The sequence below is a fragment of the Onychomys torridus genome, chromosome X (assembly GCF_903995425.1).
Source record: "Onychomys torridus chromosome X, mOncTor1.1, whole genome shotgun sequence".
NCBI lineage: Eukaryota > Metazoa > Chordata > Mammalia > Rodentia > Cricetidae > Onychomys > Onychomys torridus.
The window spans coordinates 99319462-99346553 of record NC_050466.1 but is presented as its reverse complement, the minus strand read 5'-3'; positions in this window follow the sequence as shown (position 1 = coordinate 99346553).

Genomic DNA, 27092 nt, shown 5'->3' with positions numbered 1-27092 from the left:
TATTACAGTGTCTTTTAGTGATTCTTTTTGTTCATTATTCCAAAATGCAAACAAGTTGAAGTTTTAGCAGCAAAAATTAATATAATCTTAATTATGCCTGGATAGTACAAAATGATGCAGAATTTAAAAAAATTCCAATGTCATTTATTACTCTCATTTTCAAATACTGACTTCATTCATATGTAGTAAGATACAAAATATTTTACCATATTAAAAATCTTGCACCTAGAATATCACTGAAACGCATTGTATAGATTCATGGAAATGCTACAGTGAAACCCATTAAGATTTAATTTACACAAATTTAAAATTGAATTTTATTAAATACAGAGTCACTAAATATTCAAAAATCAAAAATACTTGAACATCTACATTTGAATATATTATATTTTTTAAAAGCTTCCTGTCTTCCTACTTACATTGTGTGAGTTACAGATGCATAGAAATACACTTTCTAAGTTTTCTTAAGGAATTCCCCTAGTGACAGTGTTCTTACAGAAAACGCAGGCTCTGTCATTTTCTACCATAATTTTACACTGAGAAAATACTGTACTTTCCACTATAATGAAGATTGCGCTAAAACACAGGCACTTTCAAAACAAACATACATTAAACAAGCAAGCCGGACAATTAACTAGGGTCACTGACATGAGCAAGAGGTTTTATTTCAGACCTCATCAGCATTCTAGGGATCTTGACTAAAACTCTCTACAAGTGCTGCATACATGCATAATTTCCAACCACAAGATATCATCTAATCTTAAAAAGAGAAAATGCATCTAATCTGAAAGATTGACAGCCATGCAAATATAAATCCAATACATCATTCTAAGCATAAAGAAGTATATGGACTTGCCTCTGTTTGTCTACTGAAGCATTCAATTCTAACCGCACTTCTTGCTAAGCAGATCCTGGCAGCATGCTTGCTGTGAGACTCAATCAGCCCCGCTTAATCAGGCTTAAGGGAAACTACTGTATTACATAGCATGTGAATACATTCAAAGTGGACTCACAAGTGGCTGCAACCAACAGGATTCACCATTCCCAAGAAGATGCCAAATCAGAAAATTAGATTAGAAACAGGGAGTGCAAGCAAAATATACAGAAAACATCACCTTGTGTCCAAAGTATGCTGAGGTGTCTTGCTTGCTTCACAGTTTCAGTGATAACACTTTCTCCTTGCCAGACAAGAAGATCCCAGGGAAGAGAAAAGGAGAAAAGAGAAGAGAAAAGGGGAGGGGAGAAAATGAGAGGAATGTTTTTCTCTCGCAGAGCATGTCAGGAAAGGGAGTGCTGTGCCAGTTTACAAGGTAGCCTCACGATGAAACATGATCTGGTGTGTGTGTGTGTGTGTGTGTGTGTGTGTGTGTGTGTGTGTGTGTGTGTAATTATTTCTGTACCAAACCAATAATGAACACATTTAGCTCACTGGCTTCCTATCACACTCCACTACTATAGAACACTTTCAGCCAACTTAGAGCTTCAAGATTATAATTAAAAGTGAATCTAATCTTCAGTGTCTTTACAATTAGTTTATATTTTCCATTTATTAAATACCTAGAAAAATAACAATAGGTACCTTAGAACAATTCAGGCTTTTGCCCTGTAGATTCAAAGTTGTCTGATGTTTTCTCATTCCAATAAGCCCAGAATTTTTCTTCAATGTAAAATAAAAATAGCAGAACTGTAACTCATTAGCTAATTATTTTCCCTTTACTAAAAACAAGCTGTCTTTCAAATTAAAGGTGTATGCAAGTACAATTATTTAGGTGGTATCAGTCATAATGTTAGAAACAATCCAACTATCTTTTAACCATATTAACAATTCAGAAAAAGTGTAAATTTAGGATATAGGACCCTCAGGTAAATTCCAGAATTTGCAAATAAAAGAACTAAAGCAGATCATATGAAAAACATTGCCTTACCGTTGTTGAAAAATATATTGCTCCCTCTCAAGTTCTTTGTACTCTGGCCCTACACAGAAGTTTTCATTTCTCTCCCAAAGGTAATCACGATATACATTAATATGTAAACAAATACAGAATATATACCACTCAAATTAAGGGCAACTGGTAGATATGACTACCTACCCTGAATAGTAGGAACTTAGTTAATTCACTTTAAGCCATCTTCTTAATGAGATGTAAGAATAAAGCGTTTTGTGATATATTGTGAGCGATTTTTATGGAGAACATAAGATATTTTAAATTTCCCTTTTATAATTATAAAATATGTGTATAATTTAGTAAGGAAATGCTGATCTTAGTGATATGCTAGTGTTTCTTTTGCACCTTTGCAGTTGTGATCCCAAATATTCTCCTTTGCTTGAAGGGATTTACAGCCAGCTCAGCGTTTGTTATCTCATTGCCTAAAGTGCTCTGTGAAGTTCCCATGCCCAGAAAGACATTAATCGAGAGCCATTTTAGGAGATATATCAGTGTAGGCAATTTTCTGTCTGTGATGGCTAAGTTAGAGAAAAATCACTCATGCTGACTAATTTGCTGTATAGTGACTTAGGCTATGAAGAACCTTTGGGAATGAGTCATTCCAACCACCATGGTTTTCCAGATAATTGAAATTTATTTCCCAATCATCATTTCTTGTGGAAAATAGCAGTCCTGATTTATTCATTTTGAATAAGCTAATTTCTATAAATGTAAAATAATCTCACAAACAAGTGTCTATTTTCATGTTATGTCAAGTTAAAATTTAATATTCCAGAATATTGTTACTTAACAGATAAATACACCATCTTTATAAGCAGGGACCATAATCTACAGAATTACAGTTCCTTTTATTTTCATTTGTATTTATTTTGTGTTGAATTTATTACTGTGCCACACACTTTTGTTTTGTCATTTCCTTCTATGCTCGCTTTTTCTTTCCTGCAGCTTTGTTTTCTCGTTTAAGAACACTGTGTCCCTTTTCAGTGAAGGCCATCTCAGTGTGGCTGTGGGAGCTCATACATGTATTAATATGGCCATGAGCTGTTAGGGCAATGGTGCATCTTGGATGCTTTGCTCACCTTTGCTATATTCAATGACCAGAGATTCTGTCTATACTCTTAATTTCAGCATGACTCTGCATTTTAAAAACACGTGCAGCAAAAATTCAGCTCTCTTTTTAGATCCACTGACCCTATGCCTTGCAGTATTATTTACCCGAGGCGTATCTATTGCTTGCTTATCCCTATTGTACCACAGGAATAGCAAATTTTGCTTCTTTGAAGTGACAGCTTTCAAATACCTGGTAGCTTTTCAAATGTCCAAAGTCTTCACGACCTTGACAGTCTCGCAGATGCTCTTAAAGTGAATATGAAGAGTTGAACCTCCTAATTTGCATGATTTGGAGGGAGGTTCAGGATCAAAAAGAATATCAAACCTTTTTTTTTTTTCAGATGACCTCAGGCTGCTTAGAGGAATGGCAGAATCTATACTTTTAAAAATCTATTTTGTGATTAATGTTTTAATAAGTTAAGGATATCTTTCAGAATCTAAATAATGTAATGTGTTATTATAGAATGATGCTTCTGTGCTAAAATGACTAGACTGCTGTTCTTTGTGAGTTTTGTTTCTGAGCTTTATTGCTTTTCTGTCATTTCTGTCTCTATCAGACTGTCAGCTGTCAGTTTGGCTGTCATTGTGCTTGCCTCGTGCAGCCTTCGTTTCACTTGTAATTTGCTAAGGATTTGAACTCCTTCTTGGAAGTGTGAAGAAAGAATCAAAGCACTGGCTTTTAATGATACTTTTTCTTACTTAGATCATTTTTAATATTAATTCCAAATGTTATTCTAAAAGGTATGGCTACCAAATTGCCAAATCCAGTTAAGTAAAGGTAAAAGAAGAAAGCTCTGAACATGCTTTTTTCAGAGGTACATCTGCTTCTTAGACACCTTGTATAAAGAAGATAAGGGAAAGTATCTTCCCAGCATAGGTATTATTTAGTAACTTCACTGAAATAGTCACCGGGCTCTTGGGAGTACATTATCCATTATAATGCAGACCAAATGATGCTTACTGGTCTCTGTGGCACATAGCAAGTACTGTACTTGGGGGAAAATCCTTGAAGGAAGTGACAGCTCTATCCTCTTAAAACTAATGAAGATAAGTCACCTTAAAAAGTAATGAAGTTTCAGGTGATAAGATTTTTAAGTGGAGTTTCTTCCAGCACACAGCCATATTAGAGTAATTCATCTTTCTGTGTGGTTACACTGGAACAGAAGTCAGGAGGCCTGGGTTCTCATGTTGCTTCTATCATTCATATGTTCTATGGCCATAAAAAAGTTATTTAACCTCTATGTGCTGTGTTGAATTTTCTTGATTCTATGTATCTTAGGGAATAATTACAAGGGAAATGCTAGTGTATATACACGGAATCCCTTTTGTATAAAAAGGTGTGAAATACATTTACAAATGTGAAATGTTATTTTCACTACAGATAATAGAGCAAAGAATCTATAGCCTGCATTAACTAATATTAACATTGTAAATGGCTCAAAGAACATTCATTTCAAGTCTGAGGAAACTGGAACCCAGAAATTAGAATTGACTTGTCTATATTAATCGATTTCATAGCAAAAATGAATGAGCCTACCAATTCTATGAAAGTATTTATGTCTCCTTTCTATGCAGTCAGTAGATGCCAGATTGTGATCATGGGCAGCTAAACCCGTAAGTATGTTGTGAATGCCTAATTGAAGAGCCCTGTGAAAGACTGTTCTGTAGGTTAATTTATATATCAAGTCATAAGGAATAAGTAACTGTTGCTCATAAAGGAAACCACACAAAAGCCTGGTTACCTCAGAGGATTTATCTTTCATCACTATGTCAATGCCTATGATTGAGATTAATCTGCAATGAGTAAACATTTTAATTAGCCTCTGGATCAACAGGGGTTCTGTACAAAATCCACTGGATATCTTAAATACTTGGGGAAGATTGTGGACATTGTAGAATAAGCACAAATCTGGAAGTCAACAGGACAGAAGAAGCTATTGGTATGAGCTACTGCTAATCCATGCCAGGTTTGCACTGGAGTGCTTGGGCTGTGAAGGGCATTGGAGAAGAAGGAAAGGAAATCAGATGCAGCAAAGGAAAGAATAAAGACAAGAGTAGGGAGCAGAATTGTGATACATGACAGACAATATGTATCATTGAGTTTACCCCTTTTAACAATTCATGATATACTTTACCCACTTAAAAGATAAAGTAATAGCAATATTTACTATCTTCCAGACAATAACTTCATATGTATTTAATTCTTCTAACAGCTCTAGAATTGCATTGTTAATCTTATCATACTTGGATATTACATAATTTTATAATGTTATTTCATATTATATAATTATATCCTTTTTATGGATGAGGAACAACCTTAGAGAGCTTAAGCCAACCTAAGAAGCAACATATCTAAGGCTACGCTTAGAAAATAATGGCCTAGATTCAAACCTCAGTCCTATTCTAAGCTGAAGATCAAATCATTTAATTGTGCTGTGTCTTTTAATAATATTGTGAACAACTGTATCTTTACTTTAGCATGGTATTTCACATGATTTCTCTCTAATATCTATATGATAAAAATGAATAAATATAGGTTTTATAGTAGCATAATAAAGTATATTAAATATGATTGGGCAGTCAATTCAATATGTCAATAATGTAGTTCTCTAAAAGCAGGCAATTTCTTAGATATTTTCTAATAGGTTTCTTGAAATATGCTTGACACACAACAAACAAAATATTTTTTTCAAGTCAGAGTTGCTCTGTGTAGCTTTGGAGCCTTTCCTGGAACTTGCTCTATAGACCAGACAACCTCAAACACAAAGATCCACCAGTCTCTGCCTCCTGAGTGCTGGGATTAAAGATGTGGCCGCCACCACCACCCAGCACAAAATATATTTAATGTATGCAATTTGGTAATTTTTAAATATATGTTTACCCATGATAACCATTATCATTGATAGTGTAAAAAACAAATATAAAATCTCTAAAATTTTTTGTTTTCCTTTGTTTTTTTCTGATAGGAACAATAAACAGAGACCTTCTATTTTAATAATTTTTAGGTACACAAAACAATATTGTTACCTATGAGTCATATGTTGTACAGTATTTACTCATCTTGTAGACATTTAATTTTATATAATTCAAATGACTTTATACAAATATAATGCCCTGAACTAGTGAGCTACATACAAATTTGATATACAGATTACATTTAAAAATGAATGAAAAGGTAAAATTAAGAGTCTTTTGCTGCTCATTTTCAGTCTATTAAATAAAAAGCTTAGTGTGAAAAAGGGATCCTGTTTTGAATTCCAACTTAACTATTTGTTTTTTTAATGAATTTCACTAATTACTCAGTATGTCTCTATGAAAATCCTATTTCAAAAATATCATGGCTGATGTCTTAGGGTCAGAGACAAGCTTTTACTTTGGCAGCAGAGGCAATAATAATTAAAAATAGAAGACAGAATAGAGTTATATATATACAGAGGGTCCATTTCTAAAACTTAAATATTGAAATAGTCCTGGACAACAGTGTAAAAATGACAGCTGGTGTTTTGTAAGCATTTATAGGTACTAAGCCCTGTTTCAACTGCTATATTATCTTACTTAATTCTTACAATGCTGCAACAGAGGCAATGGTATTATCTTCAGTATGGAATATGAGGTTCACACAGTAAAAACTAAGTAAATATTAGTTCTTACACTTAGTAGATAAAGACATTGGATAAAAGCAAAATCCAGGATATCTAGATCAAATCACTAACTTTGTCAATAACTTCAAAGAGTTCAGCTGGTACTTTAACACTGATCAAATTAAGAAAGTGACATTCTACAATAATCATGTAAATAATACATTGTCATCTACTCTTCAGCTTTGATTTCAAAAGCTCTTGACTAAGAGTCATTTTACTCAAACGTGTGTTCCTACTTGTATGTGGGCTTTTAATCCCTTTTAAGGACAAGTATATTGTGTACTTTGTATAAAGTCATTATTGGAGTATTTCCAAGGAAACCACTATGCAGAGTAATAGATTTTATTCCCATTCCTATTCTGAAGCTGAATTTGGTCTTTCCTTTTCCCTGTACCATCCTACCACAAGGCCCTCCCTGGAACATAAATGGCTTCTGCCTAACAGATATCTTCGCTGAAGATCCACTTTGAGCTTCTTGGTGAAATTGCTAATGTGGTCTTGCTGTTCTCAGGAATGAATTTAGGAATAAAATAACAGATAGTCATAGATTTCATGGCTGTTAATAAAATTCCAGTTAAGAATTGTGCCAGAACGTATTAATTAAGATCATGATGACAACATTTTCCTATACCACTTTGTTACCTCATAGGTCTTCCTTTCTAAAAGCTCAGCACTGATTTAGAAAACTTATCTTAAATTTTTTTCCCAGGAAGGAGTGTATACCATGATAAAAAAAAATACTTAAATAATAACTAACACCATTTAGTAGCAATGAGATACTTTTATTATCTCTTTTTTGTAAAAAGGAAAAAAGTGAAGTAGAGGAAGAAAGGAGGGAGAGAGGGAGGGAGGGAGGGAATGAGGGAGGGAGGAAGGAAGGAAGGAAGGAAGGAAGGAAGGAAGGAAGGAAGGAAGGAAAGAAGGCGGGGAGGGAGGGAGGGAGGGAGGGAGGGAGGGAGGGAGGAAGTGAGGGAGAGGGAGGGGAGGGGAGGAGAGGGAAGGTGGAAAGGAAGGAAGGAAGAAAGGGGAAGGGAAGGAGGGAGGGAGGGAAGCAGGGAAGCAGGCAGAAAGGGCATCAATATAAGTCCTCTAATGCTCATTTATAACTTATGTAAGACTGCATATCTAACAAAAGGAATATGTTTAGGAATTATAACTTTAACCCACAGTCAATCTCTGTTCAGTACTGTTTCTCGGTATTATAAGTTTTTAAGTTTTGAAGGAAACAAAATTGTAATCATGGTTTTCATACTCCATGGCTATATGACTTTAGTCAAGTCATTAAAAATGTTTGTACTTCAATTTCTTCATCTGTATAATAAGGTTGGATTAAATGTTCTCAACTGTCCTTCTGGGTTTTAATATTCCATGATTATGTGCACACACGTGCACACACAAAGGTTTTCCTGCAGAGTAGTCCTTCATTTGCATAGTAATTATCACAAGCACCAAGATAAGTACTGGCATTGCTTTCTCATAATTAAATCCTATAAGAGTACCTATATATCATCCGACCCCTTTCTGTCTGCATAGCTCATTATAAAGGGACAAGTAAACAAGAGGGGGTTGTAATTCACTGTGTTCAATTTCTATTTGTATTATTCTGAGAACCCTTCTGATAGAAATCATCATAGTTCAATCATAGCTATTATTTTGGTTCATTCACAATTCCACCTCTCTCCTGGCCTATTACATTCAAAGGCACAAATATTTGTTCTATCTTAAATAGAGAGAGAAAATAATTATATGAGCTTCTTTCATAGTTATCTTTCATGATTCTGTTTCAATATTTAGTCTCAGATGATTGAGCAGGAAAAATGAAAATTGTAAGTAATATGTTTAAATAAAACACAATATCCATGCCATTTACATTTGTTATTTGTATAGTTTCCATTTGAGACTATAATTTTATGTTTCTGGACCTTCATTTCCATATAAGAATGATAGAAGTTGATTTTACATGAGAGTAAGGATTCATTATAGGATGGTAAAATATATTATGCATGACTAATGCTCAATCTAATAAGTTAAATGGGAAGATATATTGCACGAAAATACACTAAAATATAAGTAGTTAATTTATTATATTTTCATTAATATGAATATATAATGGCTGAATAAACTATTCTTGAATATCAAAGGTAAAATTGGTGAGAAAAGTAAGTAAACTATTGTTTAAATCCAAACAGTAACAAAGTTGATTTGAAGGGCTCAAAAAATCAAATTTATAACCATTATTGGATTTTTAGGAGTGCCTAAGAATTGTACATTATTCTTTTAGACTGACTAAGTTATGAGACTACCTAAACCAATAATTATATTTCATTTTTCAATTGTGTGTGTGTGTGTGTGTGTGTGTGTGTGTGTGTGTGTGTGTGGTCAATGCTCTAAGTCACACAAAGTTCAGAGGACAATTTTTAGGAATTGATTCTGTCCCATACTTTATGTGGGATCTAGAGATTGAACTCAGTTCAGGAAGTTTACATAGCCATCTCTTTTATGCACTGAGCCATCTCACCATCTCCCAGCTAATGAAGCTAATGAAGCTAATCTGAATTTTATATGCTTATTAGGCATTTTCTCTTTACTCTTTGCTAGTGTTTCTAATTCAACCTGTTAAAAATAATATCCCCACTTTCTTCTCTCATCCCAAACCTACTCCCTTCCCATTTTTCTTATTTGTTATTTCCTCTGTGTTATACTCACCTAAGCACTAACTGTTAAAAGTATGTTGACTCACCCTCTTTCATCCATTTCCCCCCTTTATTCTAAAGTCAATCAGTTGTGAATGCATATGGATCATGTTTCTGCAGTTCTCTATTGCTAACATTTTCCTCAGCATATTTACATTCTTAATTCTTACCAATTCTTTAAGACCAAAGGCAAATTTTCCTTTATCAGGAAATCTACCATGATTATACTGACCTCAAGACCAAAATCAACTAGAGACAGAATAAGACTGTATCTTCATTAGGCATCATTCCAAAGTTCACTACAAATACTGCCTCCTATAGTAGAATAATCTTAACAGAGAGGTAGAGTAGGCAAAGGAAAAGGGATACCAGAATAGGGAATTATCAAATGAAAGATGCAAAAATGAACACCAGAGGGTGTAGAACAGAAGGACCAAGACTAATGAGTTACATTTATGCACTGAAGTTTGTACTTTGAATTTTGTTAGCCAGGAGACTTTAGGTAACTTAACCTCTAAAAGTCAGTTTTCTCAACTGTAAAGGTGTACAGAACAAAAGTGATGCCATCAATTTGCTATATGATCAAATCAAACAGTGTTCACAAAAGTGGCTGACACATAAAAGATGATCAAATCTGAGAAAGCAGATGCTTTCTTCCCCCAGCTTTTTCAAGACCTAGATTTCACAAACCTTTAACCAAAAGTTCTTAAAAAAATTCAATGTAAGCCAGGCGGTGGTGGCACACACCTTTGATCCCAGCACTCGGAAGACAGAGGGAGGTGGATCTCTGTGAGTTTGAGGCCAGCCTGGTCTACAGAACAAGATCCAGGACAGGCACCAAAACTACACAGAAAAACCCTGTCAGGAAAAAAAATAAAAAATAAAAAAAATTCAATGTGGTGTTTTCTAACATTCTTCCTTTATACAATTAGTTTTAAAATTAGGATACTAAGTAATGTGTTTCAATATGTTATCACATTTTCATACATAGTGTGTTCTTATTCCTTACCCTTCCCTGTTCCTTCTTTCTGATATCTGAGCACTTCCTCCCTATCCCCTCAAATAGCTCAGATTTGATTGTCATGACACATGAATTCCACTGATTTTTCTATTACTCTTCTCTTAAGATCTTTTCTGTCACTCTATGGTCTCCTTTCTATATTTTATAATTCACACACGCACACACACAAACACACATGTACACACATACACACACACACACTCATTTATGTATATAAACCCAAGATACACACACGAGAGAAAAGATGCCATATTTGCCTGACTCTGGTTTAATTTGAATGACATAATTGTTTCTAGTCCTGTCCATTTTGCCTAAAAAGCAAAGTTTATTTTTAATTTTTTTCTTTACAGGGCTGAATAAAATTCCATCATGTATATGCACCAAAATTTCTTTATTAATTGATTTTTTCTCCTTTTTTATTTATTATATTTGTGTTTTAATTTTACACATCAGCCATGGGTTCCCCTGTCCTCCTCCCTCCCGCCCCCCGCCCCCACCTTCCCCCCAGCCCCTCCCCTCCATTGCCATCTCCTCCAGGGCCAAGACTCCCCTGAGGATTCAATTCAACCTGGTGGATTCAATACAGGCAGGTCCAGTCCCCTCCTTCCAGGCTGAGCAAAGTGTCCCTGTGTAAGCCCAAGGTTCCAAACAGCCAGCTCATGCACTAAGGACAGGTCCTGGTCCCACTGCCTGGGTGCCTCCCAAACAGTTCAAGCTATTCAATGGTCTCACTTATCCAGAGGGCCTGCTCCAGCTGGGGGCTCCACAGCCGTTGGTTCATAATTCATGTGTTTCCATTAGTTTGGCTATTTGTCCCTGTGCTTTTTCAATCTTGGTCTCAAAAATTCACACTCCTACAGTCCCTCCGATCTCATCTAATCAATTGATCTTTTGATGAACATGTTGAGAAGTTCTATTTCTTGACTATTGTGAAAAATTAGGCAATAAACATGGATTTGCATGTGGCTCTATATGATACTGGCTTAGAGTCATTTGGGTGTAGCTGTGTCATATGGAAGTTCTGTTTTCAGATTTTTGGGAAACCACCATTCTGATTTCCATAGTGATTGAAACACTTTACTCCCTGACCAGCAGTAAATAATAACTCTTCTTTACCCATATTCTTCCAGCATTTATTATCATTTATTTTCTTCATGTTAGTTTTTCCAACAGTGTTGAGATGAATTTCAAAGTATTTTAAATTTGTGTTTTTCTATTGGCTAACGATGCTGAACACTTGTAAAATATATTTATTTGCCATTTGTGTTTTTTTTTATTATGAGATGGTTGCATTTGTTAGCACCTTTATTGATTGAAAGTTTGGAGTTGATATTTAAATTTGGCATTTCTTTATATATTCAGCATATTAATTCCTTGTCCAATGATACAGGTAGCAAAGTTATTCCCTCATTCTACTGCAGGGTTGTGTCTTTGCTCTGCTAACTCTTTTTATTGTGCAGACTTTTAATTTTGTAATTTGGCAATTCAGGGTTATTTTCTGTGCTATTAGAGGTTTTTTTTTTTCCCCCAGAAAATTTTTGCAGGGACCTTTCACTTATGTTTTTCTCTAGCGTTCTCAAATTTGAGGTCTTATATTAAAGTCTCTATTCATTCTAAATTGATTCTGGTGCATGGTGAGAAATTTACATATAATTTTATTCCTATGTATGTGGATATTCAATTTTCCTAATTTTATTTGATGAAGAGGCTGTCTTATTTACACTTTTATTAAAAATTACGTTGCTTCAATTGTATTTCTGGATGTTATATTTTATTACACTAGCTTTATGTCAATATTAGTCTGTCTTTGTGACCACGGCTGTAGTATAACTTGAGATCATATATTGTTATAATCTAGCATTACACTTTTAGTTTAGTATTGCTCTGGTTATTTGTTTTTGTGGGTTTTTTTTGTTGTTGATGATGTCAATTTATTTATTTTATTTTTTTGTAGATGGGGGTTTGTTTCCATATATGTATTTTAGGAATTTTTTCCTTGTTCTGTGAAGAATGTTATGGACCTTTTATTGGGATTGCATTGAATCTGTAAAACAGTTTCAGTAATAGAGAAACTTTCAAAAATATTAATTCTTCCAATCCATAAGCAAGCAAAATTCTCCCATTGTAGTATATCATTCAATTTAGTTCTTCAACTATTAAATATTTCATTGTAAAGTTTTATATTTTCTTGGTTATGTTTATTCCTAGTACTTTATTCCTTGTTTTTAAGCTTTATGAACAGCTTATTTCTCTAATCACTTCCTTGGCAAGTCCATTATTGAAATATATGAAAGATACTCAATTTCATATGTTGATTGACTCTTTTATCCTTCTACTTTGCTGAATGTGTTTGTCACATTGAAGATATTTCTAGTGGAGTCATTAGGATCCTTTAAGTATAATATCATATATTTTGCAAATAAAGGTAATTTAACTTCCTATTCTCTTTTCTTTTTTTTTTTTTTTTTTTTTTTTTTTTTTTGAGACAGGGTTTCTCTGTGTCAGCTTTGGAGCCTGTCCTGGAATTTGCTCTGTTGACCAGCCTTGCCTCAAACTCACAAAGATCCACCTGCCTCTGCTTCCTGAGTGCTGGGATTAAAGGCATGCACTTCCACCGCCTGGTTTAACTTCCTGTTTTCTTATTTTTATCCTTGTTTTGTTTCCTTCTATTGATTAACTTTGCTATATAAAATTTTGAGCAATATATATTAATCAATAATGGTAAGAATAGGTACCTTGTCCCCTTCCAAATTTTAGAGGAAAATTCATCTCCCAACTTAGTGCGTTGACTATAGCTTTCTCATAAATAAATTTAATTATCTTTAGATAAGTTCCTTCTACTGAAGATTTTTGGAGTTTTTTTATCATGAAGGTATGTTGAACTTCATCATATACCAATTCTGCATTAATTGAGAGATGACCATGTGACTTTGTTTTTAAGACTATTTGCACATTGTGTTACAATTGTTGATTTGTATGTGTTGAACCAATCAGATTCTTGGGGTGAAAGCAATTTGGATGTGATATAAGATCATATTAATGCATTTTTATACTTGTTTATTTATTCTTTCACAAATTCATATACACATATATATGTGATCAAAGCCCTCCCCATTATCCTTTCTTCTTCCTTTTTCTCTCCCACCAAATAAATAGCTTCTTCTCAAATCCCTTTCCTAGTTTCATGTCTTTTTTGTGACCTGTCACATTTAATTGGGACGTCTTTCATGAACATGGGCAGGGGTTTATTTAGTGAGAGAACAATTAACCAGTGACTATCACCAGAGATTAGAATTTCCCATCTCTGTGTAGCCTTTAAGTGCCTATAGCTCTCTGGCTTAGGGGTCTCTTATTTAGCTCTCTCCTATTCATGATGAAACATTAATGAGCCCAGTTTTGAATAGGTATCCATTGATGCTGTGTGTTCATAGGAACAACAGCCATGCCATGCTTAGAAGACAATATTTACAGTATTCTATGTGTCTTCAAGCTTTTACATTTTTCTATACCATCTTCCATGATGTTTTCTGAGCCTTGGAAAGAGCAGTGATATAGATGTCTCACTTTATTCTAGGCACTAAAAAGGCACTTGTTCTGAGCATATTAACCAGTTATACTTCTCTGTAAGTAGAAGCAATTAGGAGCTTCTTGAAGGCTGAGAGTACTAATATATGGGAATCTATAGGTATAAACATAAATATTGACTTTATAAAACTTAGAGGGCAGTTTAATATTATGTTCATTTAGCAAACAATACTAGTAGGTTCCCCTCAGTCCTATGACTTCCTCAGAAATGGGTTTCTCCAAGGTTTATAGTACTAAGTATGATTTCTTACTGTGCAGTTGTTCTAAATACAGTAAACAGTTGCTTATGCCCAACAAAAGTGATACAACTATTGCACTAGTGGGCACATCTTTATGTGTTTTTTAATTCAATTTGCATAGATTTTGTTGAGGATTTTTATATCTATGTTCACTTGAGAAATGATGTATAATTTTCTATTTATGTTGTGTCCTGGTTTTGGTATGAGGCTTATACTAACTTTGTAAAATGCATGTGGTAGTGTTCTTATCCTCCTGGTTTTATTGACCACTTTTGGAAGTGTTGATGTGAACACATTCTTAAAACATTTGTGGAATTTAGCAGCACATTCCTCCTGTCCTGGGTTTTTCTTTGTGAGAAAACTTTTAATTACTGCTTCCTTTTTAATGGCTATGTGAAATTTAAGTTGTGTCTATCTTCTTGATTTAATTTTAGCATATTATATGTGTTTAGAAATTTACTCATTTCTTCTAGATTTTCCAGTATTTTGAAGATACATCTTCAGTATATTACCTAATGAGTCTATGCAGTTCATTAGAGTCTGTGGTGACATCTACTTTTCCAACTTGAAATTTATTAATTTAGGTCTTATTTTCTGTTTCCTTTGGTTAGTTTGGGTAGTGGTTTAAGAATCTTGTTTATCTCTTCAAAAAGCCAACTCTGACTGATTCTCTGTAATATTATTTTAGTCTCCATTTCATCATTTTTGCCCTATTAAAATATTTTAAAATTTGTTCTTTGAAAATTTCTTTGAAAGATAAATTTTTAATATTATTCTACAAAGTGATTTGATTATATCCACCTCACGGCCTTTCCTTCAGCTCCTCCCAGAACATGACCTCTATCTCCTTCCCAATATCTTATATTCTTTTGTTAATAGATCCACCGAATCTATTTACTTTTGCCTGTATGTGAATAGGAAATCTATTGGAGCACAGGTAACCTTTTAGTGCCAGAAGCCATCAATAGTCAATAACTCCTTGGACAGGGGTGGGACATCATGAATTCCTCCTCCATCCAAAGTAGAATTATAGCTGACATGAACTTATGCTGCTCTTTTGCATACAATTACACTTGCTGGGAGATCATGTGTGTAATGGTGCTGTCATATCCAGAAAACACATTATTTCACAGCAGCCCTTCACTGCCTCTGCCTGCCACTTCAATACCTTATATTTGTCAACAGACAGGTCATCTACCCTAAAGTTTTATGTTTCTGGTTGTCAACTGAATTTGAGTTTGGCATTGTTCTTGTTTTCTAAGACTTGAGGTATACCATTATTTATTTTCTATCTGTGACATTATATATGTGCACTTAGAGCCAAAAACTTTCATCATGAAATGTCATTAGCTACATCCAGAGGTTCAATATCTCTGAGTATTTGTGGCAAACTGCCTCTATTTTTGAGTAAGTTTCTAACGGTTTATCATTTTAAAATGCAAAATATCTATACAAAGTTTCTATGGTTTAGAAACTCAAAACTAGAAATTTACATGTTACCCCCAATCTTTATAACTTCAATTATTCCTATATCTTTTTAGTTAATTTGTAGAACATTATAATGTTCAGAAAAATTTCCAGAGACACATTGTAAATGTCTCTTAAAAAACTCTAGCTTGGGGTTGGGGATTTAGCTCAGTGGTAGAATGCTTGCCTAGCAAGCACAAGACCCTGGGTTCGATCCTCAGCTCCAGGGAATAAAAAACAAAAAAACTCCAGCTTGCCATATCAATATTTTCATCTGAGAAGGTCAATGAAGTACCTATAATCCTTGGCATATAAGAAAATTATAAATTATTTCAATTTATTTTAATTTTACCCTTGAAGAATAGAAGTGAATTACGTCCTCTACTCCATATAAATTATGAATGAAAACAAGATTCAAGTTAAGGCTTTTGTTTATCTGTCTCTGAACTATGAATGTCTGCCTTTTCATCTATTCCCAATTTTTATTATTTTAATTGGGGAAAGTAGCTCTTATAGCTTTAATGATAAGAGAGAGAGATCAATCTCTTAAGTTCTTAGAATGCAAAATTCAGATTTAAATTATAAATTAGTATAAAACATGTAGTTTTTTACTTCTCCTATGACTTGTTAACTGGGCCATAATGTCTCCCAATAATAAATTAGCTTAGCTCAAAAATAAATTTTATTGTGCATAATTGAGATTTACTACAAGCTATTATTGGACATATATATATATATATGTATATATACATATATATATGGAGAGAGAGTAAAATGATTATGATAGTAAGGGAGATGAACATATCATCATTTCACAACTGTATTTTGAAACAATAGCAGCTACAATGTACTTAGGTAACAAAAATTCCTCATATGATAAAATTTTATTAAAATTTTGTTTGTGTTAATGCTGGTTCTACTTTTATTATATTTTATGCATATGTACAGATGCTAATAATGCAGTAATTTCTTGGTACAGTGCCAAGTTCTCTGTAGAATGTTGTATATTATATGACTTTCTAATTAAAAATGCCATTGCATTTTAATAAGGACCACAATTTTAATGATTCATGTAACTATCTGCTTGAGAAAGTCATTAATACATGGGTCCCAGTTGTGTCATCTTTATAAGGAATATAGGTGGTATTTTATGTTTTAAAAGGACCAGAAATTTAAATACTATTTGCTGCTTTATCAATTTGCATAAAATGGACTACTAAAGGCAAATTTACTCAATCTCTTCCTCTACAGTCTACCAATATCAATGGAAGAAATTTTTAATGTGGAAAATAACTTATAATGTCAACAAATCTCAAACCAAGAAATGTACCTGCTAGATAGCACAAAATCGTGATCAGGTTGAGAGAAGAATATGCCAATAATAATCAGACTTTTCTGTTCTTGCTATCCAAAATAGTAAATTGTGAGTTCTTTTAAGTTCTGACAACTTTCATATTATATTCTTGAAAATTTGTATAATTTCACTAATCTTTCTTAGAAGAGGTTTACATATTCCATGGTTTATTAGAGGAAACAAAGAAACATTTTTTCATGAATTGTGAAATTATTTCCTATTTATATGAGACTGCATGGTTTCTTCTAACATTTTTAGCATTCTTCAGTCCTTTCAGTTTGCACTGTCTATGTGTGTATGTGTGCTGCAAGTCCTTAATCTTTGATGGACAGTAAAATAAGAAAGGATGGAAGGATCCCATGAAGCCACAAACTTCTCTTGAGGATAGTTATTCGAGGTCCCATCTTACCGAAACTTTTATTTCACTTATCCCTGAGCATGTTTTCCTTCAATTTTCTGTATTTTTCAGAAAGTTGGAGTTTCGAGAAAGCCCTCTTAATCACAAGTTTTCCATGGGCAATGGCATTTTTTATATAATTGCTCCTCTCCTCCCTCCTTAGAGGATGGATGCTGCAGAGTAAAATAAAAAAGGTCACTCTTGTGGATTTTTCTTCAATTCTATCTCCCGTGAACATTAAAAATGATACCCGTGGCTTGGTGTGACAGCTCAAGCTTTTATTTCCAGCACTCAGGAGGCAGAGGCAAGTGGATCTCTGTCAATTTGAAACTACCCTGGTCTACATAGTGAGTTCTAGTACAGCCAGAGCTACATGATGAGATCCTGTCACAAAACAACAACAAACCTGATACTCTCATTATGCAGTTTTTCAAACAAAAAAGTGTTGTAATAGTACAACAAAATGCTATTTTCTTCTGTGAGGCAAGGTGTCATGTATCTCAGGCTGGCCTCAAGCTTGTTACTTAGTGAGGATTCCTGTAAACTTTCTGTCTTTCTGCTTCTACCACCTAAGTGAAGGGATTAAAAACTAACCTGGCTCCAAGAGGCGGGCTTAGTTACTAGTTGGCAGGAAGTAGTCTGCAGGAGCATAGGTGGGATTATTAGTTGGGGAAGGAGTGTGGCTTTCTGGACTCCAGCTAAGAGAAAAAGTTAGCCAGTTGCTCCTTTTAACTCTCAGAACTGGCAGGTTTTCACCTTAGCCTTTGAACCTAGAGTTTTATTAGAACTACAGAGATTTAGTGAAAGCTACCTTTAGAGGCAGCAACAGAGTCATTGTCTGGGGGAACAGAATCCCTCCAGGGTAAGTCCTGAGCAACCAGGCCACTAGTAGTTTTCTTTTGGCTTAGGGAGTGAATGAGCTTGCTGCTCTTGCAGAGGACTTGAATTCAGATCCCAGCTCCCATTTGGGGCAGAGTGCTCATAACCTCTTGTAACTCCAGCTTCAGAGCATCAAACACCCTCCTACTTTTCCAGCATCTGTAGATACAAGCATGCACATGCATGCATGGAAACATACACACACATACATACACACACACACACACACACACACACACATTAAAGTGTTATCTTCCTAGTGGTTATTTTGCAAATGATCCATTCCTTTTTCACATAATTTAAAATATTTGTTCCATATAAATTTTAATATTTGAACTTCACTGAACTCATCCTCAGGTGCCTTTGCTATATGCATTTACCCCTCTTATTTCCTGTATAGCAATAATTAAATCAATATATTTGATTAATTTTGAAGTTCTATTTTGATTTTTTTCCTCTGTGGTTCTGAACTGCCACAGTGGAACATTTCAAGAGATTTAAAGTATTTAAAGTATTTGATCCATACCTTACACCTATTTCATACCAGTAATAAAATGGCAAAGTATAATGGAAGAACTTAAGGGATAATGCTGAAACTATAGCAATGTAGAAGGTATAGAAAGCAAAACATGAAAGGGTAAAAAATAATGAAGAAAAGATAATATAATTTGGCAATTAGCACAGGATGCCCAATATCCACCTAATAAAGATTTCAAAGACAGAAAATTTGGAAAATAAAAGGGAACTTATCTAGGAATTCTTTCATCACATTGAATAAAAATTCACACACATAGTCATTGATTATAAAATCAGAGTAAAAAAAGACCTCCAAGGACTTCAGTTACGTTTATTACTAAATGAAGCACAGAAAACATAGGGAACAGAAAATATAGGGAACAGTGTAGTGGATAGCTGTTCTGTCTGATTAACAATTGTTATCCCAAAAGCAAGAGAATAGAATTCATAAAAAGAACTGAATGGGTCCTTACTCACATTGTACAGAAAAAAACAATCTCTAGAGTCCCCACAATCTATACTGATGCAAATAAATCAAGAAAGGCAGGATATAAATCAGAAGATTTTATTAAAATGGTTCAAAGCCCCTACAATTCTGTACAAAAGTCAGAACTGTATTCCATTCTTAAGGTACTAATGGACTTCACGGAACCTCTCAATATAGTTACTGACTCTCAATATACAGAGAGAGTTATTTTACATATAGAAACTGCCGAATTTATTCTTGATAATACAGAGTTAACTTCACTATATATACAACTACAGGAAATCATCAAAAAATTGGAAACATCATATATATATATATATATATATATATATATATATATATATATATATCATGAGATCACACATCGGTCTGCATAAGGTAATGATGAGATTGATCAGTTCTTAAGAGGTAACGTGTAGAAGCCTCAGAATTTTATAAGAAACACCATGTCAATAACAAAGGTTTGTAAAAGGACCGTTCCATCACTTGGCAACAAGCCAATGAAATTGTAAAAAAATGTCCTATTTGTTTCTTGTATAATCAAACTCCATTACCCGCAGAAAGCAATCCTAAATATATACAAAGAAATGAAATTTGGCAGATGGATATGTTTCATTTTACAGAATTTGGAAGATTAAAATATGTACACCATACCATTGTCACCTATTCAGAATTTCAATGGGCAATTCCCATGAGTTCTGAAAAGGATGATTCTATGATTACATATCTATTAGAAGTTATGACCATCATGAGAATACCTATACAAATTAAGACTGACAATGCTCCAGCATATTTCTCAAATAAAATGAGACAGGTTTTTGTTTATTACAATATAAAGCATATTACAGGTATAGCACACAATCCCACAGGCCAAGCAGTCATAGAAAGATCTAATGGAACTTTAAAGGATATGCTAAATAAACAGAAAGAGATAACAATGACCCCTAGGAACAGATTATGTAATGCTTTATTAACCTTAAATTTCCTCAATGCTGATAAGAATGGGGCAACCGCTGCAGAGAAACATTGGACAACAGAAAAAACTCCTGAGCGAAACCAACTAGGTTATTTCAAAGATATGTTGACCTCAGAATGGAAACCAGGATATGTCCTACATTGTGGAAGGGATTTTGCTTTTGTTTCTTCAGGAGAAAAAAAGCTACAGACACCAACAAAATTAATAAAAATTCTATTCAAACAGGAAAAACCCCTTTAAGAGGAGAGGTAACAGCTCATCCACCAATGTGACAACTCTACAAGTTATAAGAAAAACTCAACAAACTAGGGTCGGGCAGGGTTCTGTTTTTTGTCTTTACAGGATAATAGAAATACCCATCTTCAAGAAATCATAAGGAAGGCCTTAGACTGTAGCTGGAGATCTTCTCTCCAGCTTCTGACAAGCCCTGTTAGTCTGACAATCCACTTATAAAATAAACACACAAACGCTTATATTATTTAAACTGCTTGACCATTAGCTCAGGCCTACCATTGTCTAGCTCTTACTCTTATATTTAGCCATTTGTATTAATCTATACTTTGCCACGTGGCTCATTGTAGTTGGAGATCTTCTCTCCAGCCCCTGCTAAGCCCTATTAGTCCAACAACCCACTTATAAAATAAACACATAGACATTCATATTATTTAAACTGCTTGGCCATTAGCTCAGGCCTACCATTGTCTAGCTCTTACTCTTATATTTATCCCATTTCTGTTAATCTATATTTTGCCACGTGGCTGGTGGCTTACCAGTACCTTACATCTTGTCATGGCAGCGGCTAGCTGTGTCTCCCTCCCCACCTTCCACTTCCCAGAATTCTCTTCTCTGCTTGTCCCACCTATACTTCCTGTCTGGATACTGGCCAATCAGCATATTATTTATACAGAGTGATATCCACAGCACTTCCCCTTTTCTTTTTTGTTAAAAAAGGAAGGTTAACTTTCACATAGTAAAATTACAGATAACAACAATTATCAAGCAAGAATTATAGTTACAATATTAAAGAAGATATCCTATCTATCTTATATTTGTGAGTTTAAGGTTTTATATCTAACTTATCTTTTATCATAACTGAGAAAATTATAACTATCTAGTCTTCAACCACATCAAAGACCTCAGAAGGATATAATATTACCTGAGAACCGGGAGAAGGATGCAAGCAACTTTCGGGAGTCTTGCAGGGTAGACAGAGACAGCTGGCAGCCTGGACAGTCACCTAATGTTCCTTTGTAAAATTGGGGCATTTGTCTTCAGCCTACAGGGCTAGAGTCTCTCTGTCGCTTTTCTCAGTGTCCTGTAGGATGTCTGGCAGTTTTCTCTGCAAAGCAGGAACCTGAAGGACCATTTTGTCAAGCAAAGTTCAGTGATCACCTTTCTATGGGTCCTGCATGTCCAGTCAATCAAGCAGTCCAGGCAAGAACAGTTTCTTGCCCAAATGGCAATTTTTGCCAAGGTGAAGAAAAGATATGAAATGTCTTCAATGCCCATCCTCCTCTCTGAAGTAAATCGGTGTTGCCAGGAGCAGACATGTCTCACTGTCCAGTAAGTCTAAATTTTAAAAATATTTTAAATGCCATATTCTGTAGGTCTTTGAAGTATTTGAAGATTACCTATCTATCTGAAATATCTCTATGTATTCCTAGAAGACTTAACTAACATGGCTACGAGTATGATTATCATAGATGACTAATTATTAATCTATTTTTAATTATGCATTATAATTTAAAATGAGCTATACAAACATAATACCTTAAACATGAGTAGAAATATACACATAGTATAACAAAATTAGCTTGTTTGTATCAATAGACTAAAATCTATACCAATGTAAAACATTTTAAACAACTTGTTGCTCTTTGGAAGTAAGAGAAGTAAGTTCTTTTTTTTTTTTTAAGCTGGGGATTGAACCTTTGTGTTTGCTAGGCAAGCACTCTACCACTGAGCTAAATCCCCTCTGACCTAGTCTGGTGATCAGATGGCCAAACACCCTACCAGTTGAGCTGGAACTCTCATCCAATAACTGATGGAAGTGGATGCAGAGATCCTCAGCCAGGCCCCAGGTGGAGCTCTAGGTGTCCAACTGTCGAGAAAGATGAGGGACTGTAAGAGTGTGAATTGTTGAGACCAAGAATGGAAAAAGCACAGGGACAAATAGCCAAATGAATGGAAGCACATGAATTATGAACCAAAGGCTGTAGAGCCCCCAGCTGGATCAGGCCCTCTGGATAAGTGAAACAATAGAATAGCTTGAACTGTTTGGGAGGCATCCAGGCTGTGGGACCAGGACCTGTCCTTAGTGCATGAGCTGGCTGTTTGGAACCTTGGGCTTACACAGGGACACTTTGTTCAGCCTGGAAGGAGGGGACTGGACCTGCCTGTACTGAATCCACCAGGTTTAAATGAATCCCCAGGGGAGTCTTGGCCCTGGAGGAGATGGGAATGGAGAGGAGGGCATGGAAGGGAGGACAGGGGAACCCATGGCTGATGTGTAAAATTAAAACACAAATACAATAATAAAAAATAAAAAAATAAAAAAAGTACATGCAAAAAGAAAAAAGAAGTAAGTTCCTTAATCTACCCTTTCATCCTATTATATCTATATCAGCTCATGGCTTACCAGTACCTTACATCTCACTTGTCATGGTGGCGCCTGCAGTGTCTCCCCCCTGCCTTCCTCTTCTCCCAATTCTCCTCTCTCTTAGTACCGCCTATACTTCCTGCCTGGCTACTGACCAATCAGTGTTTTATTTATACAGAGCAATATCCATAGCATTTCCCCTCTTCTTTTTTTTTAAAAGGAAGGTTTTAACTTTCACATAGTAAAATTACATATAACAAAACAATTATCAAGCAAGAATTAAACTTACAATATCTAGTCTATTTGTTTTGGCAAAATTAAACAAAATATTCTATCTATCCTATATTCATAAGTCTAAGGTTTCATATTTACTTATCTTTTATCATAACTGAGGAAATTATAACTATCTAGTCTTCAACTACATCAAAGACCTGAGAAGGATGTAATATTACCTGAGAAATGGGAGAGGGATGCAAGCAACTTTCGGGAGTCTTGCAGGGTAGACAGAGACAGCTGGCAGCCTGGAAAGTCACCTAATGTTCTTTGTAAAGTTGGGGCATCTGTCTTCAGCCTACAGGGCTAGAGTCTCTCTGTCGCTTTTCTCAGTGTCCTGTAGAATGTCTGGCAGTTTTCTCTGCGAAGCAGGAACCTGAAGGACCATTTTGCCAAGCAAAGTTCAGTGATCACCTTTCTATGGGTCCTGCATGTCCAGTCGATACATTTTTTAAAAAGATTTGTATATTTATTGTGTGTACAGTGTTCTGTCTGCACATATCCCTGCAGGCCAGAAGAGGGCACCAGATCTCATTACAGATGGTTGTGAGCCACCATGTCGTTGCTGGGAATGGAACTCAGGACCTTTGGAAGAGCAAACAGCACTCTTAACCTCTGAGCCATCTCTCCAGCCCTCAATACATTTTTTTTAAGCAGTCCAGGTGAGAACAGTTTTGCCCAAATGCCCAAATGGCTATTTTTGCAAAGAAGAAGATAAACTCCATATGGAGTGTCTTCGATGCCCATCCTCTTCTCTGAAGTAAATTGGTGCTGCCAGGAACAGACATGTCTCACTGTCCAGAAAGTCTAAATTTTAAACGTATTTTAAATGCCATATTCTGTAGGTCTTTGAAATGTTTGAAGATTACCTGTCTATCTGAGATATATCTATGTATACCTAGAAGACTTAACTAACATGGCTACGAGTATGATTATCATAGATGACTAATTATTAATCTATTTTTTAATTATCCATTACAATTTTAAATAAGCTGTACAAACATAATACCTTAAACAAGAGTAGAAATACACACACAGTATAACAAAATTAACTTTAAGTTTGGATCAATAGACAAAAATCTATACCAATGTAAAACATTTTAAACAAATTGTTGCTCTTTCAAAGTAGGTTCATTAGTCTACCCTTTCATCCTATTATATCTATATCATACCCCCTTTTCTTCTTTAGAAAGAAATTGTATGTATGTATGTATGTATGTATGTATGTATGTATGTATTTATTTTTGGTCTTTTCGAGACAGGGTTTCTCTGTAGCTTTGGAGGCTGTCCTGGAACTTGCTTTGTAGATCGAGCTGGCCTCAAACTCACAGAAATCCACCTGCCTCTGCCTCATGAGTGCTGGGATTACAGGCATGCGTCACCACCGCCTGGCTTCTGCATTTATTTTTTTAAAAGATTTATTTATTTATTATTATGTATACAATATTCTGTTTGCATATATTTCTGCAGGCCAGAAGAGGGAGCCAGATCTCATTACAAATGGTTGTGAGCCACCATGTGGGTGCTGGGAATTGAACTTAGGATCTCTGGGAGTACAGCCAGTGTACTTAAACTTTGAGCCATCTCTCCAGCCTGAGATTACATTTATAATCAACCTGTTTTAAATAAAAATATTGGTTTTTCTATGTCCCACACCAGAGGGCTCTTCTGATTTTGGACGCAAAAATCTTTTTTTTTTTTTTTTAAATCAATATGTCTGGGTTTAGACATGGAGTGAGCCAATTCCATCTCCAAAGCCAGCTTGTTATATTTGGGAATTTGAGTGTAGTTTCTCTTACTACTTCCTGCTGGAGGGGGGTGCTGTATCTTATGGGGATGTAAAGAAAATTTTAGGATTATAGAGTAGTCCATGAGGGTAAATCATTTGAGCCAGTTATCTTGAAACTGTTTTGGATGTTTGGTCATCAGGGCCATGGTGCCATTGGAGACCTTTCAGGTGTTCTTGGCTGATCAAACTTGATATATCTTAATCTGGAACAAATCCACAGCCTCTGGCTTTCTGTGGAAACAAAAGCAGAGCCTCTTTTCCAAAACAACATATCCTTATATCCAAATTTTGAAGTCAAGGTACCTTTAAAATATACATATTGGTTTATAATCAAATATCTCTCTTCAGTTAAAAATCCCAAAGACAATACAATCCAGATTCTCTGTGTAATATCCATCTTTACGTAGCTTATTTTTATACTACCTTTACTGTCTCTTTAAAGACGTTATTTTTAAAAACTACCTATTTTTTGTATGTATATATTCCATTTTTCCCTGTCTTTCAAGCCTACGTACATTTTTACACACATTGTAAAGCATTTAAAGTCTTGTTCCATCTGAATCTGTCTTATCGTGAATCTATTGTATTAACCTGCAGCATTCTAAGACTGAAAAGCTGTTGCTACTGGCCCTGCCCACCTCAGCTTTTCAACATGGCGGTGGTACAGTTTACCACCAGCTCTGGGTCTGGAGCCATATGTACCATCAACTATCAGAAGCAGATCTATCAAAGCAGCGTGTAGCCCAGAAACCACTTTTTTTTGTACTAGCAAAGGCTAAATCCACCATGCAGCATAATGTGCTGCTTGCAGACTGCTGGTCAAACGTGCACAACAGGAACCTGCCAACTTGAGAGAGACAACTAGGAAGCTGTTTTTAGCTCTGTTTTGAATTGCTTTTTAAATATTCTCAGGTTTAAGGTAGAAACTCGAGCCATTGGGCACCATTTGTAGCTTGAGAGCTTCTTTTCAGGTGCCACCAAGCCCCCGTGGTCCCACAACCCACATATAAGATAATCACTCAGGTGCTTATATTACTTATAAACTGTATGGCCGTGGCAGGCTTCTTGTTATCTACTTCTTCTATCTTAAATTAACCCATTTGTACAAGGCGGGGCTGAGAGTGGATGCTGAAGACCCAGGATCCAAATGGGAGGGATCTCTTGGTGCCCGGACCCTGGACACTGGAGGTAGACTGAGCAGAGTTCTCCAGAGAACACCACCTGACTGTGCCATACCTTTGCCAGATCCTGCAACCTACCTATCCCCTTCATTTGTAAGTTACCCCACAAAATAAACCTCCCTTTTATCTATGTGGAGTGGCCTTAATAATTTCACCAATATTAGACACCTAAATGTCTACAGCGGAAAGGAAAGACCTATTGGTACCAATATATACTCTACAGGGTAATATCTCACTGCCTACCATCAATATCTCTTTAACTCTAGAATAGTTATGGTTCTGATTCAATTATAAATCAAGCTGGCTTTGGAATTAGAATATGGCTCTCTCCTCTAAACCAAAGTATGATTCTTTAAAAAATTAGGAGATTCTGTCTCATACCAGAAGAGCCAACTGATGTGGGACAAAAAAATAACCAATAATCTAGGGACCATTGTGGTCAAGATTCTATTCCTTCTCAGGTCTTTGATGGGATTGAAGACCACCAGTTATAGTTACAATCTTCTTGTATCTCAGTTAGAACATATTAGGTATTAGATTCAGGTTCTTCAGGGTAGGACACCTTTTGAAATGATCTCTGTAACGTGCCATTTACCTATGCTCCAGGTTTTTCTGTATTTTAGTATGTGTCTCTTGTTTGGTGCTCTTGTTGGTTATAGTTCCATTTGTATATGTCATTACCCTTTATTTCTCCTTGATAATTATTCATATTGTATATAGTTTTGTGTTAGGATAGAACTTTCTTCCTTAAACAAAAGGGGGAGATATAGAAGTGGCTGTCTGTACTTTACCTCTAAAGCACCACCCCCAGAAAGCAGCATGTAACTGCTAGCTAGGTACTACCCCCCCCCCCCAGGATGTGGCCAATGGGGGATCCCATGAGACGAGGAATGTATATGTGCTCACTCTCTTGGTTACCTCATGGTCTTGGATGCTGGG